Raw genomic sequence first — 16,742 nt, 5'->3', positions numbered from 1 at the left:
AGCGGCTTTCACATCTACTATCCTTCATAATATGTATCCATATGCAGAATATTCAGAAAACTTGAACTGGAAATTAAAAAAAAAAAAAAAAAAAAAGAAACAACAAAAACCATCAAAACTTTTATGAAATACTATAGCCTCCTTTTATTTCACTTCACACCAAAGATGCAGGACAAAGATAGTAGTATCTGATTAAAAGCAATTTCACTTAGAGTAAAGTGACAGAAATAGAAGGAGGGACATGTGAAAGACGGGAGTAACTTGAAATGTTGCTAGATACTCCAGGTATTCTTTTTCTCCATGACCACAAAGTAACACTTCACTTCCAGTATTGGGGTGTATTTTTGACCTGCCCCAATGTAATTCTTTGCTATTTTGTTGTTATATTTATAGCACACATAGAAGATACAGGAACATCTTTACCTTCAGATTAGCTTCCAGCTGTAGTATTTTCTTCCTGAGGATTTTTAAAGTCCAGGATTAATAGGAGACAAACAGAAACATAGGAGTGAATCATCAATTACTAACCACCATCCCTGTAGACAGCCACACTGTGATATTCTGCTTACAGGTGTACTGAACTATCACGAAATTACTTGAGAATTTTGTCCCATTCTTCTTTTAAAAAACTGCTTTTTAAACTCTCTCCTTTGAGAGAAACTCTTGTTTAGCCAGCCTAGACTTAACTTTGAGAAATTCTTATCAAGTGCTCTTCTTCTTAACATTTCTGCAGTGATATCATGTCTCAGTTTAGCCTTCTTTCTTCTGGACTGAACCAAAAAGGGTCTTTTAACTTCTCATTGTAAGTAAACTTCTGTATCCATCAAACCTGTTGTCCTTTTCTACATCTGCTCTAGCAGGAGTTCAGCTTTCCTGAACAGTGCACATCAGTTTTACAGTTATGCTCCTACTAGTGACTGCAACTTGAAATATGTTGTCATATACCTGAGTGTCACATATGCCTCTTTGAGGGTTCTTCTGTATGTGTTACTAATGGTCAGTCATAGTATGATCACTCCTGTGGCTGATCACGAGTATACACCTGCATCTTTATCTTCCATGATATTTTCCAATTGACAGTTGTCAAACTCTGAGACAAAATGTCTGCCAGCACTGCTAGTAGAAATACTTTTTTATCAGAATGCTTTTTCCATCTTCAGAAATCTTTGTAAGACCAATGGGCTAGCCACTACTGTAAGGGAAACTAACCACTTGTGTTTCTCCTTGTAGGAGTATTCATTCAGTATACGCCTAGCCTGAAGATGTCAGTCTACTCAAAGATGCTCCTTTATGCAATGGGGATGAAAATAGATGAATTCAAACATATAGGTTAAGTCTATCACCATCTGGAGGAACCAGATGGGACCTGGATGAGAGGTGTCAAATGAGGAGACCGTAACAGTTTGGCTCCCACCAACTGATCCCATTAGGTACCCATACAGTCCCTTGGAAGATCTCATTATATCTGCATTCTCCTTTAGGATGTACAAAAAAATAAATGATGTTAGATCTCTAATCTTAACAGACTTCAAGACCCAAGACTGAGATATGTTAAACACTAAAGTCTGCTGCTGGTACTCATTAACTTTAATGAGTCTATTATGATCCATAGCTATCAGCATACACCTGTTTAAATGATATTCTGATGACAGTAGTTTACAAGGCCTTTGTAACAGCTTCCAGATGTGCACACTCTCATTAATATATATATATTTTGAAAATACAGGATGATCCTCAGATTGACATTGTGAAATGTTTTGGAAAGCCAGTATAACTTGGCAGTTCTGCATTATCAATGTTGGTGGTGTTGCACAAAAGATGGTGTAAGATATTGCAGTGACTATCTTTTCCCCTTTCTTTAATAAGAAATTTGTTATTCTTGCACATACATACATTTTGCTGCAACTGGGATTTGGCTGAAGAATTATGGTGTAGAGTTTAAAGATGTATGTCATGTGGTGAGTTGGGGCTCTGCTTGGGGCTCTGCTCAGGTTCTGCACCTCTAAAGCACTTCTAAGGGAGATTCCTTAGACTCACTGTAAACACCTTATTTTGCATTATATGTTGCCAATCAGAAACAAGCTTTTGGGAAAACACATGATCCCAAAATATATAGGGAAACATAGATCATTGGAAAGCATGTAGTCTTGTAGTTACCTTATGTACCAACGTTACCCAGTATTTTGGGACTGTTTTCCACACCTTTCTTTCATTTCAACAACAGCAGCAACAACAAAAAAAAAGAGCAAAATCTGTATTCCATTGTTCTCATAAAGAACTTTCCTTTTTTTGTTGATGGAGCTGTGATGTCACCTGCAGTTGTCTTTTTCTTTGTAGATGAGATGGTATGCCAATCTTTTGACCATCTCACCCAGGAAATTTCCTAATTGTTTTGATAACAATAAAAGCATATAATTGTTTTTAAAATTTGCTTTCTGTCAAGTTTTTCCTAAAGGATGACAAATTCTTATTTTAACTATAGTAGTTCAGAATATTATATAAAAACCATTCTTATATTGACCAAAAAAAAACCAGCAGAACTGGCTGAAGGTTTTTGTTTTGGTTTGATTTTGTATGTTTGTTTGTTTTTTTTTTACTTTTGGGGAAGACCATAAATGACAGAGAAGAGAATAATTTTCATAAGTAGTTGGGTTTACAGGGCTGGCAGTTAAAGCAATGTGAGAAAAGTTTTTTACTTATGAACTGAGAAAACTGTTCAGAATTTGTTGTTTGAGAGGTATGCTCTCTCACATTTCTTGAGGGATGAGGATAGGGATAATTACACAGTTTGCATCAATGCTTGTAAGATTTCAGTGGTGAGATTCATAAAAAGAATCAAAAGTAGAAAGGAATCTAAAAGCTATCTCTTGGTTTAATTCAGCAGTTCACAATTAAATATTTAAAGCTAAAGCCTATAAGTTTATATCCACAAAAATAATATTTTCACAACCAAGTCCTAAAGGAAGGAAAAGTTCTTGGGCATGAGAAGAACCAAACTGTTTTTCTCTTTTGACACAATCTGTAAATAAGTCTTAAAAATACCTTTGATAAACTTGTAATCACAGAATCACAGAATGGCCAGGGTTGAAAGGGACCTCCAGGATCATGAGTCTCCAACATCCCTGCCACATGCAGGGCCACCAACCTCCTTATTTAATGCTAGACCAGGCTGCCCCGGGCCCCATCCAATCTGGCCTTGAACACCTCTAGGGACGGGGCATCCACAACCTCTCTGGGCAGCCTGTTCCAGTACCTCACCACTCTCTCTGTAAAGAATTTCCCCCTGACGTCCAACCTAAATCTCCCCTCCCTTAACTTAAAACCATTTCCCCTCATCCTGCAGTATACTGTGGATGCAGTATACTCATAGAACCATCAGGAAAAATGGGATTTGGAAATATATATACCAAAATTTATTCCAGAGCTGAATCTCAAAAGCATTTTTAACCTGCCAAAGGACAGGAAAACTTGGGAAAAAATTGTCCCAGCAGGCATAATCAAAACTTGTAGACTGTGCTGAAACAAATGGCATTGCAAGTGCATAAACATAGGTATTAAACAAAACAAAACAAAGAGCTAACTATTTGAGACTATTCTAAGCATTCAGTATATGTATTTGAGTAACTAGTATCTTTCTAGGCATCTTTGCCTACTGCCTACTGCAGTTGTTCCACTGCTTTTTGATTCTGACTTCTGCTTTTTATCAAGATACTGTACATAATGTCTTTGATGAGTGGTGTGTCTGGCGTATTAATTCATGCAATAGCAACAATAATGTAACTTGATCTCTAATTCCTTAATCATTGCACCCAACAAACAGTATTTTCCCAATTACTGAGGAATTTTATTAATGAAAAATAAACAAGGGAACATTTGAACAGCTATAGTATGATGAAAACAGCACAAAAAATAAGAGGTGAAAGTAGAAAAGGAGAGCAAAAATGTCTAATACCTCAAGCCAAATATGACATTACATAGTGCTTCACTGCCAGACACTCCTAAATAATGCAGAAAATAAATTCATGATCTATAATGTAGACTTCAAACAACAGAACTCTTATGTTTCTTCACAAATTGAAGTAATTCATCCTGAACATAACTGGTTATCTTGACTCAGGATATCCAATCCAAAATGCACTAAAAAAAACGTCAGAAATACAAAAAGCTTTCTATATGCTCTCTTAGGTGTCACGTTATTTTATGTACAACACTTTCCTAACTCGGCTGTTTATGATGCCACAGTACCAAAACATAACATGAAATTAGTGTTCTCCAGTCTCTAGCCATGTCCTGTTTCTTTCAGTATGAGTTTTGTCCTACACCAGTGAAATCAACTTTGACACGGAGAAGGCCTTAAGCTGGTGATTGATGAAGTACACATAGTACTTACGGTTTGCTCCACATCACAAGTATTGGTATAAACCACTGCAGAGCTGGCGGTATAAGGAAAGGACATGTGATGCAGTTAATTGCACAACAGGCAAAGATTAGGCTCCACATTTCCTTTGTCACTGGGCATGATGGGGAGGGAGAGTATTTTTTATTATGAATCCTGAAAGACAGCTGTATAAACTTGTGTGATAAGAATAAAATAAAAACTTTTGTATCTTTTTTGGTTTTTTTTTTATGATCAACTTATGATCAACTTCTATTAAAAAATGAATTTAAAAAATCACGTGGCTTGCTTTCAACTCCTATGCTATTCCCTTTCAGGATTTGTTTCAATACATTTTATCACATTTACTTCACATGTATACTGCCTGACATTTCTCAGTCTTTGTCTTTGACTTAAGTATTTTCCTTTCCAATAATTTGTTAAATCTGTCATTTTTTGTCTTTCAATTTGACTACTGATCAGTAATCCAAAGTCATTCCTATTGATATCTCTGGATATATATTGTTGTATAATATTGACTTGAATATTTTCCCCTGGGTTTGACTGAGCTATACTTTCTGTGATTGTCATAACATCCATTGGTCATACTCATAGTGAGTCTCAGGAGCTGCATTTCCCTTTGCTTTTGAACTATCATTTTTATACATGACTTTGGGAAGCCTCATTTCTGTGTTTAATGTCACAGCAGTTTTGTTGTGTTTGTGCTCTTGGGAAATGTAGTATAGTGTGTTAAAATGATACATTCTATCAGTTCTAGTTGTAGGTATTTATACCTTATAGTGCTATGCCTATCAGAGCTTTCTCTGACACAGAGATGTAAAGTCCACTTCAGCTTTCATAGAACATTTTAATGTAGTCCAGCTGCAGGACGGGCAAAGAGGTGACTACTGGAAAGATGAAAAAAATCATCAGCAGTGTTTTCATTATTCCTGCTCTTACTGTAATTAACATAAACAAAAGAACAGTAATAGAAGTTTTTCATGTAAAGTTTTTAATTGCTTTGTTACTCATCATGTGAATGCTTTATTCTGAACTGCTGTAGGTTGTGCTAGAAACACTTCTTTAAATATGAGCAGTATAAAGAGATGAGCTTCTAGAAAACAATGGAGGTGATGAACAATATAAGAAGACAATACATTGATGAGGTGGAGATTAATTAGCAAAAAAAAAAAAAAAAAAAGCAAGAAATCTCTGAAAAAATAGTTACCTTAATCTGGAATTTTGATGTGCAGCTTAGCTTGTTGTGCCTCTGCTCAGCTAGCAGTATACTTCCTACCGCAAAAAAATAAGTTGTTTGAAACTTTTTATAACAGTTTTTGCTTCATTCGTCTTCAGTTTGTAGAACAGGATGTGCAAGAGAAGCAGGATAGACCACTACCTGTATCAGCCAAACTACTTTTACCACAACGAGACCTAAATCTTTTTTTCACAGATTAATGAAGTGTAGATATGTCTAAAAATGTCTAGACATGACTTCCTTTTCAGAACTTTTGTAGTATTGTGATACAAAGTAAAATTTTGATGTTCTTTTTAAAAATTTCATATTTTGGAAAAGGAAGGAAAATTTAAACTTTTAATTAAAGTGTTTAAAGTTTGAGTTGCTGTGTTAAAGGCAATCAATTATTGGCAGTTCTCCTACATTGTTTCCACACTTGGTCCCCTCGTATTGTAGCTGCTTAACGTGCTTGTTCATAGGGAGAGCTGCTTTAAGGTACATGCATAGGAAGAGGCCTACCTGCTCCTGTGGGACACATTTTGGTGTAACTGAAAACACCTTGAATTATGGCAGGATGGGAAAGAGAATTCTGGAAATAGGCCATGAGGAAATCTGCTTTTCGGGTTCTTCAAGTAACGTGAAGTCTATGGTGGGTCTATGGAGATTATACATTTGAGTAACCAAGACCGCCTTTATTCATGGACTCCCTTGGTTATGCTATAGATAGGGAAGAGAGTTTTACATCCTTTATTACCACCTCACCAGCAAGCTTTGAAGAGGAACTCAGCTCAGTTTTATAGAAGGTATTTAAATTCATGATTTGACACGCGTTAAATAATATAAACCCATGCCTGCCTCACAGATTTGGTTTATATCATGTACCACAGCACTAGTCCAATCTCCAAATAACTGTTGCTTTTGAAAATGATAGCTTACTTAAAACAAAAAAGCAAAAAACAAGCAAAAAAACACCACAAAAATCTTGTTTTGTACACAGCCATCTGCAAGGCTTCCTGCTTACATTTTCTTTAAATTCTTGGCTGAACAACAGAAAACAATAACCTCATCCAAATTCTTGTCCTTTAGAGCCTTTCTACAGGCTTTAGGTGTTGCCTTTGGCTATGGTGAAACAACATCTATTAATACTTACCTTTGCTGGGAATGTTGGCGATACATAACAGTAGATCTTGTGCAGCTTTGGCCACAGCGGTCAATGAAACAACCAAATAAAACAATCCAGTACAAACATATTCCTCACAAGACTTCGATCCTTTCAGTGATAGCCTGTGTATCAGAAGTAATTCTTTCTATGAGATGCTGTTTTGTATATGCAGTCTGTTCTTCTTTTCCTTTTGAGGCTTACACATATAGGAAGTTTCAATGATTGTGAAGCCTGGCTTTTGGTGAGTAATGTGACTCAAGCAGCTACGCTTTAAGTAAGAGGTTACGATTGAAAAGGCATCTTCATAAAGCAAGTAATTGAAACTATCTGATCTCATACTAGAAAGTTATGCTAGCATATAGGATTTTTGTAGGTGTATGGGAACTGTTGGGTCACGGCCTGAACCACTGATTGATCACCTGAGGCGAGGACTGAATCAGCCATGGGAGCACAGGTGAAGGCAATTCAGCTGTGTGACCGGAAGGGGTGGAGCCTGGCTGCACCTCTCCTAGACCCACTTAAGGGCTGACTGCCACTGGGAAGGTTTTCTTTCTGGAGATCCTTCCTTTTGGAACTTTCTGTAATGAGCCTAGGACATCGGTGAGCATTTCATTTTTATTGTCTCTTTCCACCACAATAATCTTTCTAACTATAAACCTGTAAAATACTCTCCTAACCTCACCACTCTTCTAACTGTACATTTGTTAGTTGTACAGTAGGAAACATGAGGGGATTCCAGAAAATATTTTCAGATGTAGTTATGGACCTCTGAATGTATTTAGAGGAAAAACAGAGTTCACGGAGTTCCTGCATATTGAAAACAAGCATATTTTTCTACGTATTTCTGTATAAGTGGAAAGTATAATGGATTTTATGTCTTCTTCAAGTGGCATTATTCAGGAAACATAATGCTACAATGTTGAATAACTGCAGAGAATTGTAGTTAACGCCAGTATAAGATCCATTGATTCATTTGAGCTCAAGATATCTGTGTCCTAAGCTTCGGTGCTTACTTTAAGAGATAATAGAAACCTTGTGCTAACCAGTAGCTCTGTGTTAGTTTGGATAGAGTGTTATTTCTCCCCAAATTAAATTAAGGATTGTTAGAGTGCTAAGGAGGGAAGAAATGAAAGAGTGACAGATACAAGAGATAAAGGATGTAATGGATAGCAGTTAGCTGGGTAACTGTCCTGATGATTTGTTAGCAAAAGACAAGATATGTATGCAAATGTGTAACTGGTGTATGGTGTATGACAATACTGGATAAAAAAAACCACAAATCGAAGGTTTGTTCTGTGTCTGATTGTTACTTGAACCTCTGTGTGCATTTTGTGTCTATGTAATGCTAGGAGCTAGTGTAGTTGAAATAGACTTATTTATGCAGGCCATAGCAGTGGGTGATATGCCTGACATTAAGTATGGTCACTTTTGATCTTCCAACATGAATAACCAGGTAGATATTTCTTACTTGGATTACTAGCCTTGAAGTGTGAGGCTCTAACTCAAGCTCTTAGTTCTTACAGTGAGACTTACTCTGCTAAGTGAGCTTCAAAACACTGCAAATTGAAAGAGTAACATCTTGAATGTGGTAAAGTAGCATAGAATCTGCCTGTTCTGCTTAACCTGTTTTCCTTGGTTATAACACTGCAGACTGACAGTTTCCCAACACTCATCTCAGTTAAGGATTTCTGTTACAGAGGCCTGACAGCAGAGAGCCAAGACAATCTGTGCAGCAGTAGTTAGAAAAACAAAAAAGATACTTGAATGCAGAAAATCGTGGCCATGGGAAAAAAAAAAAAAAACAGAGAAAGTGTTATGGACCTAAGTAACATTAATTTGTGCGCTGACATGCAGTAAATCTCTTCTTAAGGCTCAAAGATTTTGCTAATTAAAACACATTTTAAGAAAAAAAAAAGCAGATGGACTGTTACTCCAGACTTCAGTAATGCTAAACATAAGGCTGAAGGCTGTTATTGACAGAATAGTAAGATAATGGGAAATATGTGCAACTCTGTAAGAATCAAAATAAGAAAGGAAAAAATGATGTTAGTAGTGTGTTTTTTAATATATAGTCTTACCATTAAGTCTGGCAGAGACTGAGAAGGGGCCTGTATGATTGAAATATCTTTTGTATATGCACTCATAGTTTAGCTGAAGATTTGAGACATCAGTGCAACCTAAATGATAGTAGCAACAGGACAGAATTGTGGTGGGTTGATTCTGATCAGCAGTCCAGCACTTATCCAGATGCTCCTGGGAAGCAGAATGAGAGGAAAATAGGATGTAAATTTTGTGAGTTAATTACAAGGAGATGACTTCAAAACATCATGGACAATACAGACTTGAAATGGGGGAAATTTGTTTCAGTTAAAATAGATAGTGAAAAAGAAAAGGAAAAATTAAAATGCCTTTTGTTGGTTCCTTCCTTATTTTTATGTGAAAGCTTATCAAGGTGATCTTCCAGGTGTTATGGTTGAACATGGAGATTTGCTGTATTTTAGTGTTCTTCAGGAAACTGAATGGACAGATGAAGGAAGAATCATTAAAAAGAACTCCGCAGATCATCACGCAGACCATATGTGGTCCCAATATACCCTGAGCTGTCCAAGAAACAGATTGTTTTCTGTTTCTGTTCAGCATTTATTTGAAATTTATCAGTTCTGCCAGCATATTTTAAGACTCTCTGAAAATTTTTCTTAGATTCCATGCAGTACCATTTTTGTTTTGCACACTGATTAAAGAAACATCAAAAAAGACAAAGGAAAAAGAAGTTATTTGTTGGGACAACTAAGAAAGTGAAAGAACTGTCCAAGCTGCTGGCCTCTGTGTTAATTCATCCCTATAGTATTCCAGATAAGCCTGTTCCCTTGTGTGACCATTGCGATGCCTTCTTGAGCCTTTTGCCCTCTTATGCTGCCTCTCATTTGTTGTTGTTTTTTTTTCATTGAAAAAGACAGAAAGGAAGTTTAAAAGTTTTGGGAATTAGTGAGATGAAAAACATGTTATTTATGTTCAGTTTGCTTCACCAAGGATAGAAAAGTAGGTAAATGAAAACAAATGGCCTCATGAGAATTTCACCGTTGTTAGTAAGCTATTTTTCATTTAAAAAGAAAAAAAGAATTGCAGATGTTTAATTGTGCTTTAGTTGATTTCAAAGAATCTTCTCTAGCCAACTGGGAGTTTTCCTACTGATTTCACTGATTTTTTGGATGGGGTCTCTCATGAGCTAACGATGTGTTGTTGATTTGGTGTTTGTTGAAAGGGAAGCCAGAATGTTCTGAAATTTTTCCTCAGACTCATTATCCTCTGCTAAATTTTGTTTCTGCATTTCTTAGAGGAATGTATGTATGACATCAAAAGGGACAAGGGAGAAACGAGTATGAGTTTACATTTCCCTTTCCCAGAACTTGCATGGTAACTTCATTTGTTGTCTGTTGTTTTAATGTGTAGCAGGCCGGTGTCCACATTGCTTTCAAGATGGAAGTGGAAATTTTCTTTATTCTATAGAAAGTGTTTTCACAGCAGGATCCTTTGAACATTTTCCTTCCCAGACTAATGGAGAATACAAAAAAAGCCATAGGATACCATTAGAAAACCTGATTTCATAACATCTTGAAAAGAAGGCTGTCGTCTTTTTAATCAGTTTTCTAGGGATCCTGCTGAGGACCCCTCCTGACAGTTTGTCAGCTTGTCAGAAGTAAATTTTCTTTTGCCTTTGCTTCGATAAAGATGGAGCCTGTTTTACAGATGGTTTGGTAAAAAATGAGTAGGAACCCAGAAAGAGATGATTATTCATGAATGACATTTCTAGTTTCTGTGGATTTTCTTGAACAGAGGAGTCACTTTAGCATTTGGTTGTAATGAGAGGAAAGGCTCTTCTTGTATCTGTTTTATCTCCTGGGAGTGTGTACACTCCCACTTTACTTTCAACTCTTCAAGTAATTTTTTAAAATTTTTTTTAAATCCAAAATGCATTTTACTTTGTTTTGGTATTTAGCTCCCATCAGTATCCAGAACCTGGTTACATGAAAACAATTGCACTTAGCTGTCTCATAAACCTTTCACAATAACCTGCAGAAGCACATTGTTTTACTGATATCATTTCTTTAGGTTGATCTGTGTTGGGTGTGAAGCATTAGGTCACACTATGTTTATTTTCAATCCCAGGAGGTGTTTGGGAGGAAGTGTTCCCATCTGGGGCTGAATAAAGTAGACACGCAATCCTGGCAAAATGGCCAGCATGAGTCACAGGTGAGAAATTGTTGTGGTACTGAGGAATTTGACTGTAGCCACTGTCAGTATTACCTCTGTTTCAGGAGGTTTCCTCTACCCATGCTGTACTGTTCATATCTGACTCAACCCCACTCAGACAGACCCAAGGAGGCTGTTGATCTAAAGGAAAGAACACTTTACATTTCTAGGGGTGTGCAGCTCCCAGGAAGTAGTGGATTTCTTTTCTACTTCAAGATGTGTGCAGCCAAATTAGAGCAGCAGGAAGTGGATCAATTAAGTAAGGCTATAACTTTTGGGCTTTGATCATATATTGCATTGACTACAAACAAGCTGCATTTGGAGCAGCCAGGGGAGTCCTTGCAGTCAGGGCAGCTTCTCTGTCAGTGAGAATGGGCCTCCTCTTTTGCCTCATTGAAAATCCTAGCTTTCTTCTTTCAGCATACTCTCCACAAATGGGTTGAGGATGTTCTAACACTGGATGATGAGTAAGTCACTCCCCCTTTTCTCCTTCCTTTAAAGGAAATGCAGTCTTCAACATTAAATGACTCAATGGCAGCTACACAAAGGGGAATTTCCTTACTTTCTTTTGTTCGAGGAACCCAGAGAAGTCATGTGAAAAACCTTGCTTACCTAGCAGACCCAGCAGAGTCTTGAAAGTTTCCAGAAGTAGTTTGAAAATTACAGGCAGTAGTCTACTGAAGAACCGTGGGGAAAATGAATACAGTTCTATGTACCTAAAACACTTTGAAAGAAAACCACAGAGACATCATTGCTGCTAATTTTGAAGGGGAACTCAAGCAGAACAAAAGAGAAATGGCCACTTCTCCATTTAAAGACTGTGATTCATTTAACATTTCTTTTCTGCGTTGTCCTTATATTATCCCAATGTCTTAGGGAAATTGTTTCTTCCTTAAACACAGTTCCACTCAATAATTTGCTGTATCCACTAAACTGTGAATTTATTTTGGTCTAATTGCTGAACTCAAGATATCTAAAATGTTCTATTCTCCTTATTAAAAATATTCTTTTGCTACATAAAGAATCCGTAGGCTTCAATTCGTGAAGTATATTCCTTGGTGACAAAAAGCATACAAAGTGTTGTGCTAAATGGTGCTCTGCCATTTGTATTTGATGAAAACAGATCAGAACAGTTTTTAAGGAAGTGGGTATAGCTGAAAAATAAAGGAATCATGAGCTACATTATCTCTGTGAGAAAGAGGATTTTCATCACTTCCAAAGCCAGCTTCCTATAGCATGTGTGATCAGCACCTGCCAAGCACATGGAGCATGCATGAAGGGAGAGCTTTTTTTAGTATTTAGTGAATAAGCCACTTGTGAAAGGAGACACAACAAAAAGACGTGGCAAAGGCGATGACATGGCAAATGTCCCTATTCCTCCAGTCTACTTAACCCATAAAGAATGCTCTTCACTGCTATGGCAGAGAGATGCATTTTACTTCACCTGTCTATGCCAATCAGGTAAATGCCACATTCCCTGGCTTTAAGGAAATTGAGCTGTAAGAGGTTGGGCTCTGCCCACAATCACACTTCTCATAAATTACTGCATTCCTAACAAATGCAATTCACTTCTGGCATGAGACAAATATGTATCAGTAACCTGAAGTTGGATATCACAGCATTTGGTTTAAAATTAGACATCACAAAGTACGTTCAAGATAAGGCACTCTATCCACTTTTTTGTTTGTTTGAATGAATATTTTTTTAAACATTTCTAAAACAACAAAAATATACTTACTCTGTTCACAAGATAATTTCTCTGGCCTAAGTAACGATGTGACTGTGCACTAAGCTCATTGACATGGATGCAGTGATCAGCAGATCTGAATTCTAGTTTTGCTGCTGGTAGTTCCCAAGAGCTCCTATCTCCAGCAGCCTGACCAGAGTGCTCTGGTAAACTTTCCCGGTAAACATCCGAGACTGTGCGCTGTGTTATGCTTAGTAAAAGATGTAGCCAGCAGAGGGCAACGGAGGTCAGATTTTGGTGCGATTACATAGAACTGTCCGAGTGGTAGAAAATGTAGAGCAAAAAGGTCAAACAAAAGCATGTTGTGCACTGTTGCTATAGATCCACTTCTATTAATTATTTGAGACCTGAATGAACCCTTGTGGTCATGAGATCTATAAACCTCCTTTTTAACAGCTGTATTAAACAATGTAATGCCTTATTTATGACGATATAGTTAAATAACCTTTTCAGCAGGGGGATAAACCCTAATTAAAATGATGCTCTCCTAAAATAGGACAAAAAGCTTAAGCCAATGGCCAATAAAACTGTAACTCTTCCTATAAATCCTGTTTTATTGGTCTGTTCTGGAGAGTAGTTGTTTTGTTTAACTTGATAAACAAGTCATTTTTTCCCAAGATAATTAGGTGCCTGAAAGAAAGAGAGGGAGGACTGGAGAAGTCAGCTCGTGCTCAGTTCACAGAAGAAAAGCTGCTTTTTTTTTTTTTTTTTCAGTCAGATGCAAATCTTTTTCAACACAGATTCTACCCAACGTGCTGGAAATAATGTGAGCTTACGGTAGAGAACAAAATTTTTTAACTTGGGTGACATCTGCTAGGGGACATAACTCATATCTATGCACTCAGGCAAGCAGTTGGTGCCAAGAAAGAGCAAGATGCACGTATTATTCACCTCTAACAATATGGATGTCCTCTTTTTGTGCCTAATTGTTGCTCTGTGTGGCGAATACTTTAAAACTGATCTCTTGGCATTGCTGTGTTAACCAGTGAACAGCTTAATAGAAGGAAATGCCTGGAGTTTTAGTGGGAAACTGTATTTATTTATTCTGTAGAAGAGTCTGAAGGAGCCCTTCAGCACTGGGACCATGTTGCAGCTCTGTTGTACTGCACATGTGCAGTGTACATGTGCATAGTAGATCTGGGTTTTACTGCTACATGTCACCCCTACTCAATGATCTAGGGTATGTCAACTGAATTTTTTTGCTGAGCTTCCTATTTCAAAAGTGCATTAGTAATTCTGCTTTTCTGTAGCTAAGGAATATAGAAGCTAGGTTGTGTTTTGATGTAGTATAGGAGAGAAAAAAAAATCTATTTTATGAATTTAAGTCCTAAAGAAAAATGCTGGAGTATTTCTCTGAAAATTGCTGGGGTACTTGATTAGCTCCCAGAATTTCAGCAGAAGGCTGGCAGCTGTTTTTTAGAGCAGTTCCTGCCTGACCACTGAGAGACTGAGCCTGGTATGAAAGCTATGAAACCCCAAATAAGAAAGAAAACACTCATTTCAAAGAGTTAGAAATGAAAAGCAAAACTAATGATGGTACAGGCTTGGAGTGCTCAGGAGAAACAGAAGCACAGTTCCAGAGGAAGTGGAGGGGTGAGGGACTCACCTGTGTGCCTAGAGAAGCTTCCTGGGAGGGGACAGACAGCTGGTGGTAAGTGCTGAGTGTTCCTGGCCATTAGTACCATCATTACAGCTAAGGTTCTCAGTACCTGTATGTGCTTAATTCAGAAAGAACTCAGGACATGTTACACAGCGTCAGACCCAATAAGGAGATGTTAATAAGTACCTGTTTGCATGTGAGGCAACTGCTGCTGCTGAACTTTTATGATGTCTTGTCAGCTAACAGTGAGGAGCCCTGCTGGCGCCACTGGGACGTGAGGTGGGACCTGCCTGCAGTGATGGCAAATATTTGGCTTGGTGCTAATGGGTGAGATTCAGCCATTTTCACTCCACCAAGTGAATCATGGTGGAGGTAGCAGAAGTGCTTGAACCCTGGTGATCCCTGTTTAATAGCAGCTGACTTTTGACTTTCACCACTTTGTCTGACTGGGTGCCAGGCAGCCTAATGGAGGGTGTGAGAGCAGTTGTGTGGCCATCACTCGGAACTCCGTGCCCACGATGGGTGGAGGAAGTGCAATCAGAGAGCACAGGAACTGTAGGCAAGTGCCAAATAAATCATATGCATAGACTTTAAATATTGTATTATTTCTTTTAGGCCAAGGGAGTCCAGTCAATACTTCCATCCTATGTGTTCCACCTATGTGACAAAGGGAACAGAAATGAATGATAGAGAAAACAACTGAAGGCATGTCAATATTTGCCTTTGTTTCAACAACCATTATAAAGCATTTGTGAGAGCGCAACTGAAGTGCAATCACAGAATGGCTCTGCTCTGAGCTCTGTGACTGCTTCCTTGAGAGCAAAGAGAAGCTGTGCCCCCAGGGATGGCATCCCAGGAGGAGACCACAGGAGGATGACAGTGTGTTCCCTGGCATAGGGGCTCACTATATCTTTTTTCCCAAATACAGGCCCCCAGGTGTGCAGTGGAGGGCAGCCTGCTTCTACTTCCCTTCTTCTAGGGCTGGTTCTCTCCTGAGTCATCAGGGCCAGCTGAGGATTTGATAAACATAAGGTTGCCCCAGTTAGCTGCAGCACAGCGTTTTAATGGAGTCAGGGCACTGTAATGCAGCAGCACTCTGCCTGGCTGATGTACTCCGCCAGTGCAGATTAATTGAAATCAGTGAGCACAAGAGTTGTAGGCAAACTGCAAATAAATTATATTCAGAGGCTTTAAATATTTCATTTAGAGGCTAAAGGAGTTTGGTAATTCAGTCTCCTATGTCCCAGTCACAGCAGAGACTTGCCTGGCTACTCCTACCCCTTTGAGGACCACTTGTAGACCTTAAAGAAAATCCCTGATATTCATTGCTATCCACTCAGTTGTTCAAAATAAAAATTCCTCACTCCTCACCCTTTAAATCAATCATCAGAGAATTTTCTTTCACTTTCCTGTCTTGAACTGTATGGGGAAGAAGAAAATGCTGATTTTTATTTTCTTTTTCCCTTAGCTGTTCATATATTAGAGCAAAGATGAAAGCACTCCTCAAGGAAGGGCCAACTTTCTTTAGTGTACCTTCCCTCAGACCTGTTTCTTTCATGGTGGCTGTTATCTGGAGTTGAGTATACCTTAGGAATCAGGACTGGAGGGTCTCTCCAGTGCACATTTCATAATTCTGTTGCAGTTAAGTGATGAACAAAAGCTTGAAATCCTGTGAATTTATGAGAAAAGTGTTGAAAGCATTGGGAAGCATATTCAGAAGAAAGTGAAAGTTTGATTTTTTCAAGAAAAGTAAGATTTAAAGTTTCAAAACTTGTGACAGAATCGCAAATGCTTGAAGTTTATTCCTTTCTCTCCTGTTTTTGCTTTGGCCTCACTGAATCCCAGTTACTTTTATTTTTAGATGTGGGGAGTAATTTCTAGTGCCCTTTTATACCCAATGAGAAAACTCATACTCTTAGTACTCTTATTCCCTCTGAAATATCTGATTTTAGGATTCTTGGCTCATAAGATCAGAGTTACGCATTTTAAATGGTGGAGCAGAAAGTAACTGAATCAGTAATAGAATATCACAAATGAAATGAAGTGTTGATATTTTTTTTTTTATTCAAGGATCTGAAAGTGAAAAATAATTTTGAGCTGTTTTTTGCTGCTGCAGCTCCAGTAAATGGCCTTTAATTGAATAAAGTAGAACTATGAAAAGAAAAAAAGAAGAGTTGGTTGTAGAGGTGAATGGCATTTGTGTTTTATACAGTAAAGAAATAGGATGTTGACAGTGGTGAAGGAAGCTGTCTTGAGGGAGCAGATTTTTGGAACTTTGAATATGTTTTGCACTCTTAAAATGCTTGCTGCTGTAGGGGAATCAGCTACAGCATTGTTGCAGCTTTCAACAAGGAAGTTGTGCAGTTTGTG

General features: G+C 37.9%; 2 long non-coding RNA genes across 3 annotated transcripts in view; both read left to right on the top strand.

Moving 5' to 3' along the window:
- The window catches only part of LOC149917501 (uncharacterized), a 116,615-nt gene that overhangs the window by 39,769 nt on the left and 60,104 nt on the right, over positions 1-16,742 (top strand). The gene's annotated exons all lie outside the window — the stretch shown is intronic.
- Positions 7,335-12,497, top strand: LOC149917502 (uncharacterized). Of its 2 annotated transcripts, XR_016467495.1 has the most exons (5): positions 7,335-7,374; positions 10,942-11,025; positions 11,196-11,284; positions 11,446-11,492; positions 11,603-12,497. It is a non-coding gene; the product is annotated as an uncharacterized LOC149917502 (long non-coding RNA). The 2 variants fall into 2 exon arrangements; XR_016467494.1 differs by lacking the exon at positions 11,446-11,492 and having other exon boundaries at positions 11,527-12,497.

This window comes from Phasianus colchicus, chromosome 6 (genome assembly GCF_987193195.1).
Source record: "Phasianus colchicus chromosome 6, bPhaCol1.hap1.1, whole genome shotgun sequence".
NCBI classification, from domain to species: domain Eukaryota; kingdom Metazoa; phylum Chordata; class Aves; order Galliformes; family Phasianidae; genus Phasianus; species Phasianus colchicus.
The sequence above is the reverse complement of the archived record's forward strand: the minus strand, read 5'-3'. Positions and strand labels throughout refer to the sequence as shown.